This window comes from Hylobates moloch, unplaced genomic scaffold, assembly GCF_009828535.3.
Source record: "Hylobates moloch isolate HMO894 unplaced genomic scaffold, HMol_V3 SCAFFOLD_20, whole genome shotgun sequence".
NCBI lineage: Eukaryota > Metazoa > Chordata > Mammalia > Primates > Hylobatidae > Hylobates > Hylobates moloch.
The window spans coordinates 46,807,050-46,832,835 of record NW_026652295.1 but is presented as its reverse complement, the minus strand read 5'-3'; the positions used below and the strand labels follow the sequence as shown (position 1 = coordinate 46,832,835).

Here is a 25,786-nt window from a genome sequence, read left to right as displayed (position 1 = left end):
ACAAGGCATTTTAGCTTCTTAGCACTGCCATAATAAATATTACCACAAAATTGGTGACTTAGAACAATAGACATTTAATCTCTCACAGTTTGGGAGTCCAGAAGTGTGAAATCAAAGTGTTGGCAGAACCAAAATCCCCTGAAGCCTCTAGGGAGAATCTATCCTTTGCCTCTTCCAGCATCTGGTGGATGTTAGAATTCCTTAAATTGTAGTCACCTATTCCAGTATCTGCTTCTGTGGTCACATTGTGTCGTACTTGTCTTCTTCTGTCTTCTCTATGTATCTCTTAGAAGGACACATGTTATTGGATTTAGGGCCCACCCAGATGCTCTAAAATGATATCCTCATGTCAAGATATTTAGTTACATATGCAAAAGCTTTTTTCTTCAAATGTAACTTTCACAGGTTTTGGGGATTCAGATGTGGACATGGTCAGTCCAATAGAAGGAGATATGGAGAAGAGGCATATAGACGGATCTATGAGAATGGATGCAAAATATGAAGCTATTTGTATTATACATATCAAGTTCACCTGTGTGCATTTAGTCCATTAGAGACACTAAATAGCCAATTAGACAGAATGTCTTTTAGAGGTGACATTTGTCAATCTCTATCATTAGCCAGTCCAGGGCTGGCATGGAGGGCACATGAACAGAGTAGTCATGATAGCAGCAATGGAGGTTATGCATGAGTCCATGGCGTGGGTTCCCACTCATCAATGCAGATCTAGTTATTATCATTGCCAAATATCCAACATATATTCAAGTCAAGCCCCCAATATAACACAATCTCTAGAGGAAACAAATAAGGTACTTGGTGATAAGTTGACTATATTAGATCCCTTACATCCTGGAAAGGGCAGTAATTCTTTCTGACTACCAGCCATCTATATTCCTGGTGTGATTTTGCCCTTCTTGCATGTAGAACCATAACCAGCATCACTCTCCAATGTCATAAATTGCATTGGATCTGCTGACATGAGATACTACATAATTTTATGGAGAGCAAGGAATCTACTATATAGCAAGAGATATTTGGGGTTGTCACAGGACTGTGGAATCCACTAGTTCTATCATATACTATACTTCCCAGAGGCTGCTAAACTTTCAACACTGTGTTTAAGGCACAGTGGAAGCACCAGCTTAGAGATTGCTATGTGACACTGGGATACTGTGGTAGGCACAATTTTATGATAGCCTCCAAGATCCTTGCTTTGTGTTGTATAACTTGTGTCATCTATTGGCCTGTGGATATGATGGCTTTTATTCCCATGAACATGTTACTTTACACTGAAAAAGGGAAAGTTGTATATGTAATTTAGTTTCCAAATCAATTGACATTAAATTAGGGAGACTATCCAGGTGGGATTGACTATCACCCACGCCCAGCAAATCTGAGTCTAGAGGTCAGAAACAGTCAGAGATTCAAAGCATGGGAAGGATTCAATGTACCATTACTGGCTTTAAGATAGAGAGGGCCACATGGCAAGGAACATGGGTCAGCTTTAGGAGTTGAGAGTGGCTTTTAAATAGGGGCAACAAGGAAACAGAAACTCAGTTCTACAGTCCCAAGGAAACCAATTCTGCCAATAGCAAGAGTCAGCTTGAACCCAATTTTTCCCTGCAGCCTCTAGATGAGAACTTCTCCTGACCAACACATGAATTTTAGCTTTGTGATACCCTGATCGTAGAACACAGCCACATTATGCCAGTCTTCTAGTCTACAAACCATGAACTAACAAATAGATGATGGTTTAAGCTGCTGTGATTGTGGTAATTTATTATATAGTAATATAAAACTAATACAGATTTCAGAACTTGCAAATAAGTGACTTCTTAACACATAGCTAAAATGAAGGAGTGGTTTTGGAATCAAGAAGTGAGTAAAAGTTGGAATATGTGAAAGAAAATTCTAGAATGCCTTGAACACATTGTTAGGGGTAATATAGACATGGATGGCTACCTTGGAGGGCTAAGAAGGAAGTCAACAACATGTTATCACAGAGGAGAAAGGAAGATTTTTCATATGTAGCCACTGAAAGCTTAGCAGAAGTTGTCCTAAGTTGTGGAAAGCAAAATGTATGGGCAATTAATTTGGATATAAAGGTGAGGGGACCCCTCCGACCCCCACCAAGTAAAGTGTTTATGGTAAGCACTGGTTTATTCTTGCTGCTTAGAGCAAAATGCAAGAAAAGAAAAATAAAGGAGGAAGTTAGACAATGAAAGATCACGAGGTCAGGAGATTGAGACCATCCTGGCCAACATGATGAAACTCGTTCTCTACTAAAAATACAAAAAAATAAGCTGACCGTGGTGGCACATGCCTGCAATCCTAACTACTCAGGAGGCTGAGACAGGAGAATCGCTTGAATGAGGGAGTCGGAGGTTGCAGTGAGCCGAGATCGCGCCATTGCACTCCCGTCTGGCAGCAGAGTGAGATTTTGTCTCAAAAAAATTTTTTTAAAAAGTAAATTCGGTAATTTTAGCCTATTCACATGACTAAAGGTGCTAAGATGAGAGCACTAAAGACAGGGTGGCATAGAGAAAAGGCTGAGAGTGTGGTGGTATAAACTCAGACCAAAACCTCAGAATACTCAAAAGGTCAGAAAATTCTGTCACACAACTGGCTCTTTCCATAGATTAAGAAAATGCTTAGAGGACTATTAGGATTAGATTCCATAGATTAAGGAAATGCTTAGAGGACTGCTAGGAAGCTTAAGGACTTTGTGCCTCAGTCAGATCAACGGGAGCCAAAAATAGAGGAGGGATTATCTCAAAAAGTTTTGCAGGTATGGCTGTTGCCCAATGGAGTGAAACCAACTACAATTCATGCAAAATCAGAGGTTCTTGGGAAATCCTTATCAGCAGAAATACTGCCAGTTTTTACTGCAAGAGCCAGAGAGTGGCAACAAGCAGGCTGATAAAACGTCTTTGCTAGAAACATGTGCTACCTTTTATAAAAAGAAAGAATGGTTCTAAGGGTAGAAGAAATAGCCCAGAGGGTGGAGCTGAGAGCCCAGAGGGCCATAGAAAATTACTCCCAGATCTTGAAATGTAATTTTTAAAAATCCACTGTCCTTAAGCTTCCTACTATTAACACAGCGTGTATAATTTGGAAAATTTTTGTGACTAACTTAATGTTCCATTAATTTTTTTCCTTATTTTGTACATCTCAGTACTTACATGCAGTTTATATTAACTTTCAATAGATAATATAGATTCTTGTGTACATTTATTCACTTCCTTAACTCAATGTCAAGGGCCAGATAAGACAAGGAAATTCCTATGAAAACAAACACACACAAACTACACTGAATTTGAGACATGAAGATAACAGTAAATTTGAAATCAGAAGCATACACACAGAAGGCATGCACACAAACCAGTTTGATCATGACAAATGAATGAGAAATAAAAATGGAAACATTTAGGGATGTAGACTGGGTGTACTCGAGTCAGCTGAAAGCATGTTTGCTAAGTATCAGTTTGTAGATATTCATACATACTATGACACCGAAAACAAATATGTTTATGATTCCCTTAAAGTTTGAAAACATTTGTTTCAAGTGTCCCAGTTTCTCCAGCACCCAACAACCTGAAGTTTGGTAAAATATAACTCAATGCTGCTAAAGTTTTTAGTGTTTAAATGAAGGTATCATCCACTGAAATAAATATCACTCCTACATAATTATCAATTTCTTTAAAGAAGAGCTGATATGATAAGATCTGTTATAAGTGTCAGACAAGCCTAACCCTTAATGTGTTAAAATAAAAGACCTTTATAGAAAAAAAGGCAAATTGAAATGGCTGTGAAAATATGCCTATCTTTTAAAAGGAAACACCTTACAAAATACCACTCACTGTACAAACATTCTCATTTTATAAGGTCAATTATTACGGAAAGAGATTACAATAAATTAACCAATTTCAAACAGGGACAATGTGTTTAAAATTATGTGGTTAGGGCCAGGCGCGGTGGCTCACGCCTGTAATCCCAGCACCTTGGGGGGCCGAGGCTGGCTGATCACAAGGTCAGGAGATCGAGACCATCTTGGCTAATACTGTGAAACCCCATCTCTACTAAAAACACAAAAAATTAGCCGGGTGTGGTGACGGGTGCCTGTAGTCCCAGCTATTCTGGAGGCTGCAGTGGGAGAATGGCGTGAACCCGGGAGGTGGAGCTTGCACTAAGCCGGAGCTTGCAGTGAGCCAAGATGGCGCCACTGCACTCCAGCCTGGGTGACAGAGTGAGACTCCATTTCCAAAAAGAAAAAAAAAAAAAAAACGTGGTTAGGACTGGATTATATATTGAACAATAAACCAAAAAAAAAAAAAAAAAAAAAAAAAAGAGAGAGCTTTAAAAAAACCTCTTGTTTAACAAAATAAATTATCATCATAACTGCAATGTTTCATAGAACCAGTGAGAACAGGTATTGATTTAGGACAAGAGGAAGAGTCATAATTTTTCTGACAAAACTATGTAGATGTACAAAAGAACAGCAATCACTATTTGACTCTGATAGCTAGAACATAATAGTTACTTTTGCCAAAAACTATATATGAAGGTTTTATCAATTTTACTAAGGCCTCTTTTAATATTTTGATATTTATATGTTACTTTTGAAGTTTTGTATCATCATCTGTAGCTGTTGAGCTACATACCCCAGGAAGGTATGTGTCCAAGTCCTAACCACCCAGCCCACCACTGTCTGTGCCTGTGATTTTATTTAGAAATAGGATTTTCACAGATGTAAAAAAGTTAAGATGAGGTCATACTATGTTAAAGTGGGCCCTAAATCCATTGACTTATGTCTTTACAAGAAATAAAGGGTAATCAAATAGGAAGAGAGGAAGCCAAATTATCTCTGTTTGCAGATGATATGATTGTATATTTAGAAAATCCCATCGTCTCAGCCCCAAAACTCCTTAAACTGATAAACAACTTCAGCAAAGTCTCAGGATATAAAATCAATGTGCAAAAATCACAAGGATTCCTATACACCAATAATAGACAAACAGAGAGCCAAATTATAAGTGAACTCCCATTCACAATTGCTACAAAGAGAATAAAATACCTAGGAATCCAACTTACAAGGAATGTGAAGGACCTCTTACAGAACTACAAACCACTGCTCAAGGAAATAAAAGAGGACACAAACAAATGGAAGAACATTCCATGCTCATGGATACGAAAAATCAATATTGTGAAAATGGCCATACTGCCCAAGGTAATTTATAGATTCAATGCTATTCCCATCAAGCTACCATTGACTTTCTTCATAGAATTAGAAAAAAATATTTTAGGCCAAATGCAGTGGCTCATGCCTGTAATCTTAGCACTTTGGGAGGCCAAGGCGGGTGGATCACGAAGTCAGGAGTTCAAGACCAGCCTGGCTAAGATGGTGAAACCCTGTCCCTAATAAAAATACAAGAATTGGCCAGGTGTGGTGGTGGGGACCTGTAATCCCAGCTACTTGGGAGGCTGAGGTAGAGAATTGCTTGAACCTGGGAGTCAGAGGTTGCAGTGAGCCGAGATCATGCCACTGCACTCCAGCCTGGGCAACAGAGCGAGACTCAGTCAAAAAAAAAAAAACCACTGCTTTAAATTTCATATGGAACCAAAAAAGGGCCTGTATAGCCAAGACAATCCTAAGCAAAAGGAACCAAGCTGGAGGCATCATGCTACCTGACTTCAAACTACACTACAAGGCTACAGTAACCAAAACAGCTTCGTACTGGTACCGAAACTGACATATAGGCCAATGGAACAGAACAGAGACCTCAGAAATAACACCACACATCTACAACCATTGGATTTTTGACAAACCTGACAAAAACAAGCAATGTGGAAAGGATTGCCTATTTAATAAACGGTGTTGGGAAAACTGGCTAACCATATGCAGAAAACTGAAACTGGATCCCTTCCTTACACCTTATACAAAAATTAACTTAAGACAGATTAAAGATTTAAATGTAAGACCTAAAACCATACAAACCCTAGAAGAAAACCTAGACAGTAACATTCAGGACACAGTCATGGGCAAAGACTTGATGACTAAAACACCAAAAGCAATGGCAACAACAGCCAAAATAGGCAAGTGGGATCTAATTAAACTAAAGAGCCTCTGCACAGCAAGAGAAACTATTACCAGATTAAACAATCAACCTACAGAATGGGAGAACATTTTTGCAATCTATGCATCTGACAACGGGTTAATATCCAGAATCCACAGGGAACTTAAACAAATTTACAAGAAAATAACAAACAACCCCATCAAAAAGTGGGCAAAGGATATGAACAGACACTTCAAAAGAAGACATTTATGCAGCCAACAAACATATGAAAAAAAGCTCATAATCACTGGTCATTAGAGAAATGCAAATCAAAACCACCATAAGATACCATCCCATACCAGTTAGAATGGCAATCATTAAAAAGTGAAGAAACAACAGATGCTGGGGAAGATGTGGAGAAACAGGAATGCTTTTACACTGTTGGTGGGAGTGTAAATTGGTTTAACCACTGTGGAAGGCAGTGTGGTGATTCCTCAAGGATCTAGAACCAGAAATACCATTTGACCCAGCAATCCCATTACTGGTTATTTACCCAAAGGATTATAAACATTCTATTATAAAGACACATGCACATGTATGTTTACTGCAGCACTGTTCACAACAGCAGACTTGGAACCAACCCAAGTGCCCATCAGTGATAGACTGGATAAAGAAAATGTGGCACATATACCCCATGGAATACTATGCAGCCATAAAAAAGGATGAGTTCATGTCCTTTGCAGGGACATGGATGAAGCTGTAAACCATCATTCTCAACAAACTAACACAGGAACAGAAAACCAAACACTGCATCTTCTCACTCATAAGTGGGAGTTGAAGAATAAGAACATATGGGCACAGGGAGGGGAACATCATACACTGGGGCTTGTCAGGGGCTGGTGAGCAAGGGGAGAGATAGCATTAGGAGAAATAAGTAATGTAGATTACAGGTTGATAGGTACAGCAAACCACCATGGGACATGTATACCTATGCAACAAACCTGCATGTTCTGCACATGTATTCCAGAACTTAAGTATAATTTTTTTAAAAAAGAATATGTAGATACATAAAAGATACATAAGGTATTTTTCCTGAATTTTGGATAAAGTAGGTACCTAAAGGTACATGTAGTATACATGAAGCATTTTTTTTTGTAACTTGGATACATAGATACATAAAGAAAATAATGCTATGTGAAGACAGAGACAGATTGGAGTGATGAGTCTACAAGTCAAAAAATGACAAAGGTTTCCAGAAACCACCAGAAACTACAGGAGAGGCATGGAACAATATTTTTTCTGAGTCTCTAGAAGGTATCAATAGTGCTAACACATTAATTTTGGGCTTCTAGCCTTCAGAACTGTGAAGGAATAAGTTTTTGATACTGTAAGCCATTCAGTGTGTGGTAGGTACTTTGTTATGTCAGTGCTGGGAAATAAATACATCATCCTCATCAATTATCTCTCTTCCAGTTCTTAACTCATCTATCTCTTTCAAATATTTATCTATCAATCTCTTTATCAGTAATTTAGTTCCACATTTTTTGTTCCTAAGGACTTTATAGAATTGCTATTTTTGTGTGATTTAAATTTTGAGATCGATTTACTTTCAATTATGAGATATATAAAACAGATAGACCATAACACAGTGGGAAGGATTAGAATGGAATGCTAAGGTGAAAAAGAGTTTAAAGAGGGATAACATATATACAAGGTCAGTTAACTGGTACATTTTTCTTTGTGATGACTTGTTTCCCTAGATATTGTCATGATTGTAGAACTTGGAGAATGAATAATCAGGTAATAATGACCAATTGTTCTTTATTTAACTTGACTTTTGAAAGAAAAGATTACTTGGAAAAATAACTTTAATACAGACTTGAGAGAGACTTCATATTTGATGAAAGTAGAAGAGTCACAGAAAGTTCTAGATACTAAATTTGCAGTTTGAAGTGAAATGAGAGGGGAGTTATAAAAAAAGAATGCACATTTGGATTATCAGTTTATTAAAATATAAAAATTTTATAGAGAGTATATGAAAAGCCATTGATTGAAATATTTTCAGGCAGTCGATTCTTTGAAGATGAGAGAAACTTTTAAGCAATTAAAATAGAAATACTTCAGAAATGAAAGAGATACAATAAGCTATAAAATGAGATAAATTATGAAAATTAGGCGTTAGAAGAGAAAGACAAGTCTCCTCAGTACTGTGTAAAATAAGAATGCCAATAATATCTATGTTTGTAGTTTCCTTGTAATGGAAATTTCTGAAGTGCTATCTTGAAAATGAATAGATCCTGATTGAAAATGAAAGAAAATAATTTTAATAGACTGATAAGAATAGTAGAGCTATGCAATTGAGAATTCTTAAATAATTTAGATATATCTATTTATATAGTTTTTTCCACAAAGGTTTTCAATAAGAAATCAGTGACTATATGAACTGCTTCCTTATGTAGGGAAAAATATATATATATTTAGAAATCAGTCTGTCAACCAAGCAAGAGACATGGTTGAGTAACCTACAGATGAAGAGCATTGTACTTAATATGGTGTGTAAGGATGGAAAAATAAATTAGTATAAACTTGAGAGATATTAAAAAATATTTACAGAGTATTTGAATTGTGATCATTATAAGATCATACTCCTAATTATTTTATATGATCATATTGCTTAGCTGTTTGAAATTATACTTTGATTTACTATAACCTAAAGGATAAACTTTAGAATCATAAACATGATATATGTTAGACCCTTGAAATTTGCTCCAACTTTTCCCACTGCTTCCTGGGCCTCCACTTTTCCTCCTTCTTATCTCATCCACACATAGGCCTTTGATGCTATCATATAAAATTGTTATTTTTTTTCCTAAACTGCTCATGTCCTTAGCAAACATTTTTCCCTTCCTCTTTGTCCCTCTGAGTAAACTTTCCTGCATTTTAACACTTGGCTCAAGTGTCACCTCCTTTATGAGGTCTTCCATGATTTCATTGTGTTTATATTTATCAGATAAATATCTGATAAACAGTATTTCTTGAGAAAATACCCACAAAACATAAGAGTGACTTCAATTTAAATTAATCACAATAAAACCTTATGGAAACTATGCAGTTCATAATTTCTTACCATGATTTTCCTAGTTTATTCATAATGCTGCACACCAAATTGCATTTTTACTTCTCTATTTTATCAAAACCCTCCTTATTTGCTGTACAAAAGTACTGAAATATCTGCACACATACTCCCTGTCAGCTAATGGCCTTGTTTTATATTGCATTTTTTAAAAAGATGCTATCAGATGGGATGTCCTTGCCTTCTTTCTCTTAAACCTCACAAGTTTTCTGAATCTGAGCCCATACTCCCTTCTCCTTCATTGTTACTATAGAGAACATAGCTAACAAAGGCTCTTGCATTCTGGATCACATTCTTTCTTAGTTTCTCATAAATTTTATTCTGGAAATTACACATTGAATCATCCGAATTATCAATTTTTCTTTTTCTAGTGACATAACCAGCTACAACTGTCTTCTTTAAAACTGGCACACACACACACACACACACACACACACACACACACACGAATAAATCATCCATCGACCTTCACTTCTTTGTCCAGGCACACCTCTCTGTTTGCTCATCTTTACAATAAAATTTTTGAAAGAATAAAATCTTGACAGTCACACCTATCTCAGATGAGCTTCTGTTACCTAACTCATCCAAATTTGATCTTATCAACTTTATCATGACTTCAATTTGATAAACACAAATACTACATCTCTATGTTCACCTAGCATGTGTTCTTAGTATTATTCAATACAATGAATATTTTTTGAAAAATTATCTCTTCTTGTCTTGTATGTCACTATTCTTTTTGTTTTATTCCTACCTGTCTTAGTCCATCTGGGTTGCTATAGCAAAGCATTACAAACTGGATAGCTTATATATAACAAAAATTTGTTTCTTACAGATCTGGAGGTTGGCAAATCCAACATCGAGGAGCAAGCAGATTCAATGTCTGGTGATGGTCTGCTTTCTTCATAAATGTATGTCTTCTCACTGGAACCTTATGGAAGAAAGGGCTATCCATTTCTCTGGCATCTTTTGTATAAGGGGATTATTCCCATTCATTAGTTTGGAGCCCTAATGACCTAATCACCTACCCAAGGCCCCATATTCTAATACCATCACCTTGGGGGTTAAGTTTTAAGACAATATTGGGGGGAACACATTCAGATCATAGCACTAGCTCCAAAGGTAATGATTCGTATTCTCTTCCCTTGGTTCCTCTTATGCTTGCAGAACTATAAATATTGAAGTACTATCAAACGTTGGAACTGGACCCTATTTTCTTTTTTGTTATGCTCTTGTCTTTTGTGATATAATTTCAGGTGTGGTTTAAAAAACCCATTTACAACGGACTTCCATCTTTTTACCTCCTGTATTGAACTTTCTTCTAGGCTCCAACTGCTTTCTTGATATTTTTCACTTGTAGAACAACATGCCAAATGCAGAATTCATAATTAATTCTCTTACTGTGTCACACAAACTTTCTCTGCTTCTGTATTATACATCTCAAAACATATCCTGTGAGACAGGTATTTTCTGTAATCTGGGAAGCATCCATAAAGTCAGACTCTCAAAAATATATTCTGAAGCTATCCATTTCCATCTGTTTTCATTGCTGCTTCCCTAATTTAAGCCACCATTCTTATCCTCTAGACTCCTGTCAAAGAAGCTAGTGGGTCTACTTGATTCCACTTTTCACTAGTGCGTTGCACTGTCTACATGGAGTTCAGAGAGAATTAGATCAATTCACTCTTTTGCTCATAATACTGCCAAGGCTTATCTTACTAGCTATTATCAAATCCAGTCTCATTGACAATATTCATATTGACCTCTTATAATCTGACACACACCTAGATCCCTGAATTTATCTCATGTTTTACCTCTGACTTCTTTCTCTCATTGATATGGATTAGAATGCTCTGTCTGGTCGTTGCAGTAGCAAGTTTGCTACAGCATTAAAACCTTTATATTTAGTTATTCTTTGGACCATAATAAAACACCCTCAGATTTTCATATGGTTAACTTTTTTCATCATTCAATAGTTTAGCTATTACCTCCATAAGGAAGCCATCCTTGGCCATCCGATCATAAGTATCCGCCTACTACTCTACACCAGTTGTTCTCAATTAAAATTTCTATTTTATTCTTACACTTGACAGCCAAAGGCCAAGAAATGATCTATTTAATTTTTTATGGTATTTCATGAGGGCTGATATGATGTCTTTTAATGTGCACGTTGATGCTCTTCGACAAACCATAAGACCCATTACAGTAAGAGCCTGTGCCTCATCACTGCTTAATTTTCAGCATCCATAATGGTTTCTGACCCATAACACATAATAAATATTTGTTGAATGAATAAATTCTGTTTTATAACAGAGTTCAGCACATTTATCCATTTTCGTTTAATACACTATAAGTTGTTTGAGAATAAGGACCATGAGTACGTTACCTGGATTTCCAGGTAATTATAAGATAAGAATCTCATAATAAAACAGTAACTAAAAACCTGTGAATACTTGGAAAATGGCGGGCATGGTGGTATACATTTTGCTGATCTCTGAATCCACTGATTAAAAAAAGGCCAACTGCATATAACAAAATAAATAAAACAAAACAAAACACAGATAGCATATATAACATAATTGAATAACAGCTTAAGTGATGACAATTTACTGGTTGTGACATGACATCCCTGATATGAGAATTTATGCAGGAATAAATAGGTGGAAGCAGAAGCACATCTGATAGGTCAGAGAAGAGGAGAATCCCAAAGAGTCAACATATTTTCACTTTAAGGTCCTCTGGACCGATTTGAAAACAATAGCTGTAGTTGGATTTTGCTGCTCTAACAGCACAGAGATCCTGGGTATAGGTCCTAGAGCAGTTTGAGTCACAGAATCTCATGAAACCAGTCAGACATAGCTCCTTTCCAGGGCAGGGTCTGCAACTTGGGAGTGGAATCACAATGAAATAGAATAGAGATAAGAGAGATGAAGGAAAGATAGAGGTCTAGATAAACAGGGGAGAGAAGAACAGAGCCTGGAAATCTCAGAAAGGAAGTTGCTGTGTTTTTAAACACATTCCCACAATAATGGAGCAGGAAATTAAATGAAGTTAGAAAATCTATCTTGAACTATGTTTGCTTTTAACATTTTAGGTAAAATAATGTTGCCTTAAAGGCTCCAATCTCATAAAATGGTATTATTAAAAAAAAAAAAACAGAGAATAAGGGGCAGAATAACATTGCTACAGTTAATGATAGTATGCAAGAAAGATACACCTACAAAACAGATCAAAACTGTTACCTATTATTTCTGAATGAGATAAAATAAAATAAGAAAATGGTAATACTAAAAAGCATACTTTACAAATTTATAAAAACTCATAAGTGAAGTAAGATATATCAGGTATAAATTAATAATAATAGAAAAATAAGTTGCAGGCAAATTTGAAATCAGAAAAAACACAAAAGCAAATAACATAGCTAAGACCTTAAACTAAATAAGTAAAGAGAAGGGAATTAATTTCTCAAAGTAGAATTTAAAAATAATTTTTTTGAATATGAAAAATAATGAAAGTAGTCAAAAAACAACATATGGATTATAATACTTCCTAAAGAAATATAAAACAAGATAATGTAATAAATACTAAAAAAGCATAGCTCCAAACACTTTTGGAAAACTAAAAATAGTAAACTAGCAATTGACAGAGCACCCTTCAGCCTAAGAATATCAACACAGAATAACCAACACTCAAACATATATTCGTGTAAAACTTCTGGACTTTAAACAAAAGAAAAATGCTTTGGTAATCTAAGCCGAAAAAAGAAAATACCTTAAAAGGGAAGGAAAACTGGATAATCATCAAACACTTTGACAGTAACGTTTTATTCTAGAAGAAATTAGAGAAACTATGAGCCAAAGATTTTACACACACACACACACACACACACACACACACACACACACACCTGACAATCAAGTATTAAAGACAAATTGCTATCAACATCTAAGAACTCAGGGATTATGACTCCCATAACAGTTTCTAAGAAATGAACTAAGAACAAGCTGTATAAAACCAAAATAACTAGAGAAATATTAGTTCACACTTCTAGGTATAAAGGTGGAGACTCAATAAATGAGACTTTATCGGAAAAGTGAAACTGCATGAAAGTTAAAAGAGAAATAGGATCCTTTGTAGTGGCTCTATGTTCAGACAATGTAAAATACAACTATTAAAATATGGGGAAAGAATGGGAAGAGCCTCGAAAAAATGACTTCTTCCAGTAATCATACTGATGTGGATAATAATATTGTGTGTTTAATGTGTGATAAACAAAATATCCTATTTTTCCTGTGTTTTAGAGAATCAGGATTAGCTTTGTAGAAGAAATCATACAGATTTAGTATAGGATAAATAATAATCCTCTAGCACTGAATTTAAATTGGTAATATAATTTCATGAAGTACTCTTTCCATATATATATGTAAATATATATGTGTGTATGTGCGTGTATATATATATACACACACACTTTAATATATTCATTTACACACACATACATATATATAAATATAGTCTTCTAAATGAATTTAGAATTTTATATATATATTTATATATATATTATATATAATACGTATTATATATAATATATATAATATATATATACTTAATTTGCTGACTAGACAAACTTCTAAGATAGTGCCCAGTGATCTCTGCCTCCTATTATTCATGTCCTGGTGTAACTCCTAATCCTTATCGCCATCCTCCTTCTAATGAATAAGATGGCAAAATTGAAGGATGTCACTTCTGTGATTATAACACAAAATATTATATCCTCCATCTTGCTAAGAGACTCTTTTATGGCTTTCTCAGCATGCATACTTTGATGAAACAAGCTATTGTGTTCAAGAGGCCTATGTGGCAAATAATTTAGTTTAGTTTAATCTAGGACCCTCAATCCATCCCATAAAGAATTGCTTTCTGTTGACAACCATGTGGATGTGAAAATGATTCTCCACAGTTGAGACTTTTGATGAGACCTCAGCCAACATCTTGACAGCAGCATGGCAAGAGATCCACTAAGGACATGGTAAATGTCATTAATGTCTAACACCTGCTAGATACTCAGTAAAGATTTGTGAAGTAAGTGAATATGTGTATTTTATACTTTAAGTTCTGGGATACGTGTGCTGAATGTACAGGTTTGTTACATAGGTATACATGTGCCATGGTGGTTTGCTGCACTCATCAACCTGAAAAAAGATCCCGTATAGCCAAGACCATGCTAAGCAAAAAGAGCAAAGCTGGAGGCATTATGCTACCTGGCTTCAAACTATACTACAATGCTACAGTAACCAAAACAACATGGTACTGGTACCAAAACAGATATACAGACCAATGGAACAAAACAGAGGCCTCAGAAATACCACCACACATCTACAGCCATCTGATCTTTGACAAACTTGACAAAAGTAAGTGAATATATTAAAGTGTATGTTTAGAATACACACAAAGTGAAGAATTATTTACTTGAAATTTATCTAAGATTATGTTTAACAGGGTTGTAAGTTCCTAATAACAAGGTTTAAAATATCTAGTTCTTTAAGAATTAACCATCCTCTGTCAATTGTGAAATACATTTTTTGTATTAAAAATAAAACAAAAAAAACTATTCTCATTGTATTGATAAAAAAATTGCCCAAGGAATAGGGTTGTCTGGTGAGAGCTTAATTATGCCATTGTGAATTCCTTTCAGATTTGTGGGGCATGTGATGACTCTCACTATGTAGCCAATTGTAATTATAAGGCACTTAAATACAAAAATTCAGGATGGGCTGATTGATTGCTCATCAATAATCTGAAAAGTGGTCAGAGGCTAAGAAGTAAAATTAAATGATAAGTGTTAAGAGGTGACCACTTCAGAAAGGGGGCACAATCCAGCTCTGAACAATCCCATGGATTTAGTCTTCCAAATGAACTTAAAATGTGAGATATTGACACATTATGACCTCCTAGTACTTTAATACAGTGGTTGTTCCTCATTAGCAGGGCTAGAAATATAATTCTGTCAGATCATTATTAAACTGAATCCTAGTTTTTCTTTTCCTACTCAGACTGGGTAACAATTGGAGAAACACCTTTCCACTAACACTGAGACGTATTTGAAGAAAGTGGTATTAAAATATATGATTTATTAAAGAGAAGTATTAAGGGTTTCATGATGAAAAGGTTTATGATACTTTTACTAAGGAAAAGAAGTACACATTTTTTTCTTTTAACCCAAGTTAATTTTTACTGTTCAGGAATAGTATCATCATATTTCATGGAATCTAAAGTGCTACTATTAGTAATTTTAAGAAATTTCTAAGGAAATAATGCTGCCATTTATAATTATAAAACATGAACGATTGTAAAATGCTTCTGATTTCAGAGATAATAAATATAGGAAAATGTGAATTATAAAATATGGTATGAGTTATTAAGTCACCAGGTCGTAGATATAAAGTTGGATGTTTCAGGTGGCACACAAAGGAAGGTCTTGCTTTTCTATGTTTGATGCCTATTATTGTTCTATTATCTTCCAGGAACAATGCAAAAAATCACTCATTCTCCCTGCTTTAGTACGTACTGCTTACTGCTTCAGTAACATGCTGAGTATGACATTCTTGTTTAATAAAAAAGGCCTGTCTTTACAATTTCAGATGAAATACTAGGTCCTAAGGATATGATTTGATGGTAAATGAGGGAGAAAGCCATTATCACCTTACATATGCCTTACACTGACTATTATTTTCACAGAACTGTGCGAAACTATATTCTGTCTTCATAAGGGAAATAAATGCTCATGAGATCCAAGTCCCTGTCTTTTGAATAAGGAAGATAAGCCAACCTTTACATCTCAAATATGACCCTATAAAAAGTGTAAGATAGAGAATCCAGGCATTCACAAAATTTGAGTGATTCTTGACTGCAGAACATTGACATGAGTGAATTTTTTTAATTAAAAAACCCAGATTTAGGCCGGGCGCGGTGGCTCACGCTTGTAATCCCAGCACTTTGGGAGGCCGAGGCGGGCGGATCACGAGGTCAGGAGATCGAGACCACGGTGAAACCCCGTCTCTACTAAAAATACAAAAAATTAGCCGGGCGTGGTGGCGGGCGCCTGTAGTCCCAGCTACTCGGAGAGGCTGAGGCAGGAGAATGGCGTGAACCCGGGAGGCGGAGCTTGCAGTGAGCCGAGATTGCGCCATTGCACTCCAGCCTGGGCGAAAAAAAAAAAAAAAAAAAAAAAAACCCAGATTTAAGGACAGCCTTGGGCAAATGAGTTTATAATGAAGTATACATAATGTTATATAGGTATTGGTATGAGGGACAGGTTTTAATTAAGAAAAGTTCCAGGAGGTCTGTCCCTTAAAGCTTCCAGAGTTTGAACCCTGTATTAGTTTGCTGGGCTGCCATAACAAAGTTGTACAGATTGGGTAACTTAAACAAAGGAAATTTATTTTCTCATGATTCTGGAAGCCAGAAATTCAAGATCAAGGTGTCAGGGGTGTTGGTTTCTTCTGAGGGCCTATCATTTTGACTTGTAGATTAATATCTTCTCGTTTTTTTTCAATATATGAATTTAAGGGAGTGGGAGGACAAAATCCAGCCCATAACAAACACAAAGGAATTTAGTCTTCTGAATGAATTTAGAATTATGGAGCTCACAGCTAGTAAATCCATCACCCTGGGTCTTGCCTCTGATGTAAGTTCAAGTGATTGAAAAATATCTGCCTCTTATGTTTGATACAATTTCAGAGAACTGCAGTGGGGTTGAATTCTCTGGAGGCAATTCTAGAAATTCTATTACCCTTTATAGTGATAAACTAACAACACATGGAGACATAGGATATATTATGCCACCCTAATGTTTAGACTCTGGCTGCTAAATTTATGACACCTAGAGATTTGGTGGTAGCAATGTAGAAGCAGATGTAAAATTATATCAATTCGATGTTACATAAAGATATGGATTGTTATTCCCCACTGAATGTTCAATTCAGAGGAAAGCAGCTGCCTAGCTGTTTAACTTCAAAAGGACAGTTGCTTGATAAATTCATAGATAAGAAAGTGAGGAAGATCTAAGTAAGTGAATGATAAGGTAAACAATATGGAGCTCGGAAAATAGCTCCTTCAATGTCTATTTAGAATTTTTCTTTTGGAATTTGAATTCCTAAACAATGCTGCAATGTTTACTTTAAAAAAGAAAAAGGCACTTAGTAAAGGAGCTAGTGTTCTTAGAAAAGAGCAAAATACTGGTTTTCATTAATCAGCTTTATGGCAGTTTATGCGAATTTAAGTTCTAAACACGAATTCTTAGTAAAAATTTCACATTTGCTAGACTTGCTTTACCACTCTTAGAGACAATGCTGATAACAAATACCTTCTTTGAAATACAAAACTCCCTTTCTGTTATTCCTTGATATATATTCAGACAGTACAGATCTGCCATATTTATCCTACACCATTTACATTTTCACTACCCCAGAAAATTATGAGTTCTTACAAAATAGATCTATCCTTCCTCATTTTTTCTCTAAATCTTAATTTACCTTTCTTTTGGTATCACCTATAAAAGCCTATACCTGTGTTTATGATTTTAGTTCTGATTAGATAAAAGTCTAATAACTAAGCAATAATTGGCTCTTGTTTTTTTAAAACCTAACCCTAGTTTTGCTTCAACATCAGCTTTTCCTACTTCAGAGGCTTTCATTATTTATAGCTGAAAATCATACAATTACCCTCTTTCTCTGAAGAAAAGATATAAGATAATATACAGCCCTTTGGGAGATTTAATTAAAAGGAAATTTTAAGATACTCTCCAGCTTAGTAAAATAGAACATCCCAAGGACAATTGAGTTTTAAATATAAAATCACAACCTTAGCTACAATCAAAGAATGTCATAACCAGAGAAGATTAATAAAAAGATTTGCTTACTTAATAATGAGAAAACTGAGGTCTGGAGAAATTAATGGCTTATCCAATTATACCACAAGTTATTGCAAATATGTAATTTAAATGGAGCTATTCTGAATCCCAGATCACTGATAATATTTTGGTGCAATAATTAATCCATTGTGTTTTTACATGTTTACAGTTTACAAAGGGATTTGTATGCATACCATATACGTTGCCTTATTTATCTTCAAAATGACCTCTGCAACATGTAGGGAAAATATTTTAACCATTGAATTTCACTTACGAATAAAATAATTGAACCTAGGGACATGAATTGGTTTGAAGAAGATTACAGAATTACAAAAAATACGTATTCTAGGTCAGTCCTATGCCATCTTGCTATAGAGCTTTGAATATTCCCACTACCAGCAGTTCAATGTCTAAAGTAATTTGCTGACCAAGTACCTGATGTGCCTCCTTCAAACCAAGTGCATTTGTTATTGTTTATAACTTCATAATAGTTCTCCAGACCCGCCATGCTGATTCAGCTGGAGACACTATCATTGTTGTACAGATATGCTATAGGATATCCTCACAGTCCCCAGGGAGTAGACAACCTTAAATTCTGAGTCACTGAGTTTTGATTCAAACTGAATTTAGGATACTGATTTTTTCTCTTCTTTCCTACTAATAAGACGGTGAGGGGGTAAGATTTGTTTTGCATTTTAATATTTTATTTTATTTTTTCTCTAGTCAAACCAATAAAGTTAAATAGAAACAGAATTCAGTTTTTCCATAAAAATTTAACTCAAAGTAAAAATTAAAAATATATTTTCCTATCATTGTCTGTTCTCAAGGAAAACTACCCAGTCAATAAGCATTTGTTGACTGAGTGTGGCAGTCTTTGCCTACAATGATTTGTCCTCATTTTACTGTGCTTGTAGAAACAAAAATGTAGAGTACTTGACTCACAAAGATAAGAATTTTTGGAAAACAGCTCACAGTGCAATTAATTTGCTGACAATGGTGGGAAGAGATAATAGAATTGAATTGAGAGTCAGAAGTCATTTGGCCTAGCCCTAACTTTGCCATGAGCTTTGTGTGAAGACATAGATCTGTTCCCTGGGACTCCTTCAGCATCTTGACTTCTTAAACTTTTGAATAAAATATTCTTGGAAATCCTTTCTGTTTCTAAAACATAGAGATTTATATTTTCCTGGTTGGCCTTGGGGTTTGGTGCTTAATCCTGATGTCTCTTTTTCTTTTTCTTTCTTTTCGGATTCTTTTATCAGTTAATCAACTGTATTTTTCAAAAAAAAAAAAAAAAAAAACCATGAAGAATCATGTCTTAATTTGGATTTCTTCTAGTTAGCCATTGATAAAACAGCCTCAATATGACAATGTGTGGCACTTTTGCATGTATGTGGCTCCTGAGCGAGACTATACAGAATAAGGAGGAAAAGAAACTTTCAAGTTGAGTAATGCCTGCTGTTTCCTTCACTTTAAGAAACCTCTGAATATATATTTGTAATAATTATGTTTTATTTAATATTGGAATCATTTATCAAGGTATATTTCTAGTCTATTGCCTTCTGTTCAAAGAAGCAGTGATACCACCACAGGTTCACCAAGTCTGTAGGTATCAGGCTTGAGGGTAGAGAGGATTGATTTGCATATGACAGGGTGAACTGAAGGTGGAAAGCACACACCTCCACATATATACACATTCCATCTGCATGGAATCTAAGTTATTTGTTAATTCATTTGGGTATTAAAGCTTACTCTCTAATTTGCGTTGGGTGTGAAACTAAATGTAGGGACGTAGTTAATAGGCTGGGTACATGCATTCTGGGAATAAGAGAAAAAGCACAATCTTTGACTTGATCTGTGATTTATCTTGACTTACAATCTTTCTAATTCTAAATTTCTCCAACTAATAAAAGATAATAGATGGTGTTTTTCAACTTATAAGGTTATTATTTCTTAACTTCTGAGGTTTTTGTAAATATTAAGTGTGATAATTTGTATACATCTAGCTCCTGTAGTCCTGGATTTAAAAGGTATTGAAATCCATTTCTCAATTACTAACAACATACGTAGACATACACAAATACATACACATAAATGAACACACACACACACATTTACACAAACATACCTGAACACAACTGAATACCACATACTTGACACCCTTGTGCCTAAAGTGTTACAAAATATTGCAATCCAAATTTTAAAAGCATAAGGATATCTATTAAACACAAAGTCAGTAGAAGAAAATAATATTTTAAAGAATATCTCATGCTTACAATGGAAACTGTTGAGTCAAAGTTCCTTGTTCTCTAAAGCATTACACTGTCCATCTCTTTGTGACTAGATCCAGATGTAACAGAAAGCATGGGTTTTCATGGTCAAACACATGTTGGATACAATTCTAGTCCCTTATATACTGTGCAACTTCAAATAAGTAATTTGAACTCTCTAAGCCTTAGTTTTACTATTGTTGGTATGGAAATAATATTCTTCTCATACATGAAGAGTTAAAGAATGAATGAAATAACATAATGTCCCAACATGGCACATTCACATAATATCCCATCTTTTCTCTGTGCAGGTCTTTACCATAAACAGAACAAAATGTGCAGCCAAAAACTCTGCACTTCCCTTGATTCCTCAATATTAATATTTGCCTATGAGTCTGTGGTACTCCTGATCCATGCTTATAATTGTGCTCTGCTCAAAGTAACACAAGCAAGCAGCTGAAAAGTAATTTGAAAATAACTACTTCCATTCTGTCTTGCCCCTGAATGTTATACAATTACCAAGATTTCAAAGAGCAGGAAATGTTAGCCCTTCTGTCCTTCCTGTCCTTCTTGTTCACTTCTCAAACACTATACTATTCCAGTGCTCCAGAGATGCTCTAAATTCCACCCTGATTGATGCTGAAAACGTTATTTTCTAATCTGTCTTTTGTAACACTTCTGCCTTTTCATGCTCCACTTGCCCATTAGATTCTTTCGCTTCTTCCACCAATTCTTCCACATTTTAAGGGAGATAGAGTAGATCCTCATAAACACCATTTCTTGTAGTTTACTATTTGCTGCATCCCAGACTGTGTACTTTACGTACATTGTATTACTTAATACTCAGGAAAAGCAGTGATTCTTAGTGATATATGAGATGGCCAGCCATTATATTGTTATCAAATTATAGGGTCTTTTGAGATTGACATCTGACTGCTATGACAAAGATAAATTATTTCAATATTGCTGAATAACAAAATAAACATAATCAAAGAAAGCACAGATGTGATTCATCTCACCATTAGTGACTTTATGAAGTTAAACACGCTGAAGTTAAACAAACTCACGTTGATCTAAAGATGTTTTTAATAGCACTCAGCAATGCTAGCAATCTAATATAGCTTAAGATTTAATAAAAGGTAGACTTTATTAATCAAAGTGTTTTTAAAGGCTATTGTTTCTTTGCCATCTTTTATGATTTAGAAGATTAGAGCCTTAAGGTTTTTCAGAGGAGTTAACTACATTAGTTTAAAGATGAATTAGTACCCACTGATAAAATAATCTTCAAAACGAAAAATGTATAATATTTAAAAGCTTATTCTAAGATAATAAATTACCTTCTAATTTCTTTTCAAATAGCCCATTAATATCGATGCAATTAAGAAGGGTTGGTGAATTTCAAACAATATACTCTAAGTATTAGAGGCCATCTTAAGTTTCTCCACTTATATTTGATATTTTACTATGAACACGGAAAAATCAAAGTTCTTTCATTTTCAGGTGTTTTGAAACAAAATGGAAGAAGGTTACAAAAGGATCAAGTCTTAAGGTATTCTCGAAATATTGTGTTTATTTGTTTATTTATTCCTTCACTGATAAACATAATAAACAACTAACTTGTGTATGAGATAGTGTTTTGGAGATATTTTGGAAATTAACTTTTCTCCTCTGGATCCTTGAGATGATCAGATAGTTTGATTAAAGAATTATGTGATGATCTCATACTTCCATGAATAGTATTTTCGAGATTCAAATTTATATTCACAATTTGGTGTGAAATCATAATGTTTTGTTTGCTGTTTTTGCTTGTCTGGGTTTGTTTTGAAGGTGTCCCATACCCATTGTCTGTGTTCCCTTTCATTTTAGGTAACCATTAGTTTCTCTTTAGTATGGAAGATTGTTCTTCTGTTTTCTCTTAATGGATAATATTTATGATTTGTGTGTCCATACTTAGTCATTAAGAATAGGAGGTTTTGAAAAAAACATGCATTTTTTTTTCTTTTACATTTACTGGTTTATTATAAAGGATAATACAAAGGACATGCTGTTCTTATCTCTGACTTTCCTAATGCCAAGCTGGTTCAACTTTCCTACTGACTTCTATTTTGCAAAGAATAAGAAAGACTGTTTTCAGAAGATCAGTGCTTTCAGACAGACTGAAACTTTCACATCATGGGGAGGCACCAATGGAGTTTCCCAATTTCTTAATATAAATTATATAGGAGGAATAATTTTAAGAGATCTATTATAAAACATGGGGACCATAGTTAATGATAATATATTGTATACTTATGATCACTAATAGAGTAGATAAGTGTTCTCACCACACAAAAATAACTGTGGGGTAATGCGTATGTTAAATAACTTGATTTAGCCATTCCACAATGTGTACATATTTCAAAAAATCATGTTATACACAAGATTATATGCAATTTTTTCTTTGTCAATTACAAAAGTATTTAGTTAAAAATAAAAATTTAATAACTTTTTCCACCCGAGGCCTTCCTTTAACTTCTGAAACTTTTTCCTTGTGAGAAGTGCTTTTTTTTCTAGCACATTTCTGATATGGAGGATTAATATTTCATGAAATAATTAGAAATGCCTGACTTGCAGAAACTTTTCTGTCCTTTGTTTATATGTCTGCTGGTGTGGCCTCTTCAAACAAGACTTTCTAGTGAGGAGACAGCAGCTTTTAACAAGGAAAGGACACTCAATGATGGAATATTAATGTATAAGCACCACTCAAAGTTCTTGTCAGAAAAATTTGGGTTTGGAGTGAAAATATGTGTTTCCTTTTCTAGTTTATGCAGCACTTTTATTATAGTGCTTTTATTTATTAAAGTACCTCTATGTAAAAGACTTAGGGACTCTATTTGTTTTATTGCTACTCTGTCAGGGAGAGAAAAATTATAATCAACTTTTTTCAAAGTAGAGAAGTGAAAATTGCAAATAAACTTCTAATGTGGGTCAAAATCAAAAGCAACTTCAGATTTTATGATATCAATGGCATAGTAGTTAAAACCTCAGATAAATCTGTATTAAATTCTTTTTTTTTTTTTCTTTTGAGACGGAGTCTCGCTTTGTCGCCGAGGCTGGAGTGCAGTGGCGCGATCTCCGCTCACTGCAACCTCCGCCTCTTGGGTTCACGCCATTTTCCTGCCTCAGCCTCCCGAGTAGCTGGGACTACAGGCGCCCGCCACCACGCCCAGCTAATTTTTTTGTATTTTTAGAGATGGAGTTTCACTATTGCTTTGTGATCATGTGCAAGATACTTAACTGTAATTCTCCTGCCTCTCATTTGAAAATAGAAATAATAATAGTACAACTGTCCCAGGATTGTGGTAAAGATTAAAGAAAATAAGGCACAAGTATCAGGAATTGGTGTCTATTATTATTATTATTATTAATTCAGGTCTAAATCTTCATTACATAATAAAATAATTGCTGTTTCTACCTTCACACAAATTCTTAAATCTCTGCCTTCTCTCTGATATTTTTGCCATTGCATGAAAACTGTTTCATTCCAGGGCAATACTAACTTCCTATTTGCTGAATAAATGGGCATTTTTCAGACCTTATCTTCAACTCACTGTAACTTTTGGCACTGTTTACCAGTGCTCTCTTCTTGCAACTGTGTAATATTTTGCCTTCTCAGTTGATTGGAGGATACAGAGGAATCCTAGAGCATGAGCTTCCTTTCTTTACATCTTTTCCCACTGCTAAGGACCTCACTATTGTTTTAAGTATATGCCCTGTGCTCTATGCCCTATGTATGTGGGCTTTATTACCTATGTCCTTCTCTCCATACTATGTGGGCTGACTTTTCCACTATGGGTTTTCCAAGAGTAAAGGTATCAAGTTCATATACTTGTTACCTAAAACAGATGAAATGAGATTAAATGGCAAAACCTGACATATTATTTAAGTGAAAAACTATGCTTGTAACAATAGGGATATGATTGTATGTCTAGCTGTAGTTCCATAGACCATCTATGCTTCCTTAGTAAATTATCATATCTCACTGGCCTAAATAAATAAGTAGAAAAGGCCAGGCACAGTGGCTGATGCCTGTCATCCCAGCACTTTGGGAGACCGAGGCAGGCAGATCACCCGAGGTTGGGAGTTCAAGACCAGCCTGACCAACATGGAGGAACCCGGTCTCTACTAAAAATACAAAAATCAGCCAGGTGTGGTTGTGCATACCTGTAATCCCAGCTACTCAGGAGGCTGAGGCAGGAGAATCGCTTGAACTCAGGAGGTGGAGGTTGCAGTGAGCCGAGATGGCACCATTGCACTCCAGCCTCGGCAACAAGAGTGAAAATCCAACTCAAAAAAAAAGTAAAAAAAGGTATCATAGCTGGAGTTTCATAATTGAGGTAAAGATATTTAAAATAGTCTGTGACTTGCTTGTTGGAAGTCAGATATAATTGTCTTTCCAGTAGAAAACAGATGATTAAAAGTCAGAAAAGTTAGGGCATGAAGCAGCAGAAAAAGCCTAGATAATGTCACTGCAATTGTAATACAAATAGGCAAAAGAAGAGTAAATATGTCAACCATGCATGGAAATGTGGTTCTCTAATTTTAATCCTCATAAAACTCATCTGAGATGTTTGTTTAAAATGCAAATTCTTAATCTCTATGTATTTGGGGTAATATCTTTTTTGAGATGGAGTCTTGCTCTGTCACCCAGGCTGGAGTGCAGTGGCGCAATCTCGGCTCACTGCAAGCTCCGCCTCCTGGGTTCACGCCATTCTCCTGCCTCAGCCTCCCGAGTAGCTGCGACTACAGGCGCTCATCACCATGCCTAGCTAAGTTTTTTGTATTTTTAGTAGACACAGGGTTTCACTGTGTTAGCCAGGATGGTCTCGATCTCCTGACCTCATGATCCGCCCACCTCAGCCTCCCAAAGTGCTGGGATTACAGGCATGAGCCACCAGAGGACATCTTATATATACTCTCAAAGAAATCCTCCTTTGTTGACTGCTGTTGCTCTTCTGCCAAGACTCCGGAGGGAATCTAACATGTCTATTGCAAGCCTACTCTGTGCCCGGGCATCAAGGGCTACAACTGTATTCTGCTATTTCTCCTCTTAGAAAATGCCACTCTGCCAGAATACTTTTCCCAGTAAAAGCCAAGTATCGACACCTCTGAGCTTTTAAAACAATATCACCCTGCCTTTGTTTCTTACTAGAATGGGGCTTAGTATCACAATGCTCTGAAAAACAAAATGGGAAAGAAATGCATTATTGCCCTTGTCAATTCTTTTCTTCTTCATGCATCACCCATATACTTGTAAGAAACTTTATCCTTCCATGCACCTTTCCTCACCATATCTATCACGCAGTAAATACATGTCCTAGATGCTGACTGCATATATTCAGCCCTATTTGAGGCTAACTGGGGAATCTAGCCCTATTTG

General features: G+C 35.4%; 1 long non-coding RNA gene across 3 annotated transcripts in view; it reads right to left on the bottom strand.

The window, feature by feature from the left end:
- LOC131382160 (uncharacterized) overlaps positions 1 to 25,786 on the bottom strand; it is a 302,517-nt gene that overhangs the window by 28,902 nt on the left and 247,829 nt on the right. The window contains exon 6 of one of the 3 annotated variants that reach the window (XR_009211405.1): positions 10,024 to 10,117. The exons of the other annotated variants lie outside the window; for them this stretch is intronic. This is a non-coding gene — a long non-coding RNA (uncharacterized LOC131382160). Of the gene's footprint in view, positions 1 to 10,023; positions 10,118 to 25,786 lie in introns of those variants that run through there. 3 annotated transcript variants of the gene reach the window in all.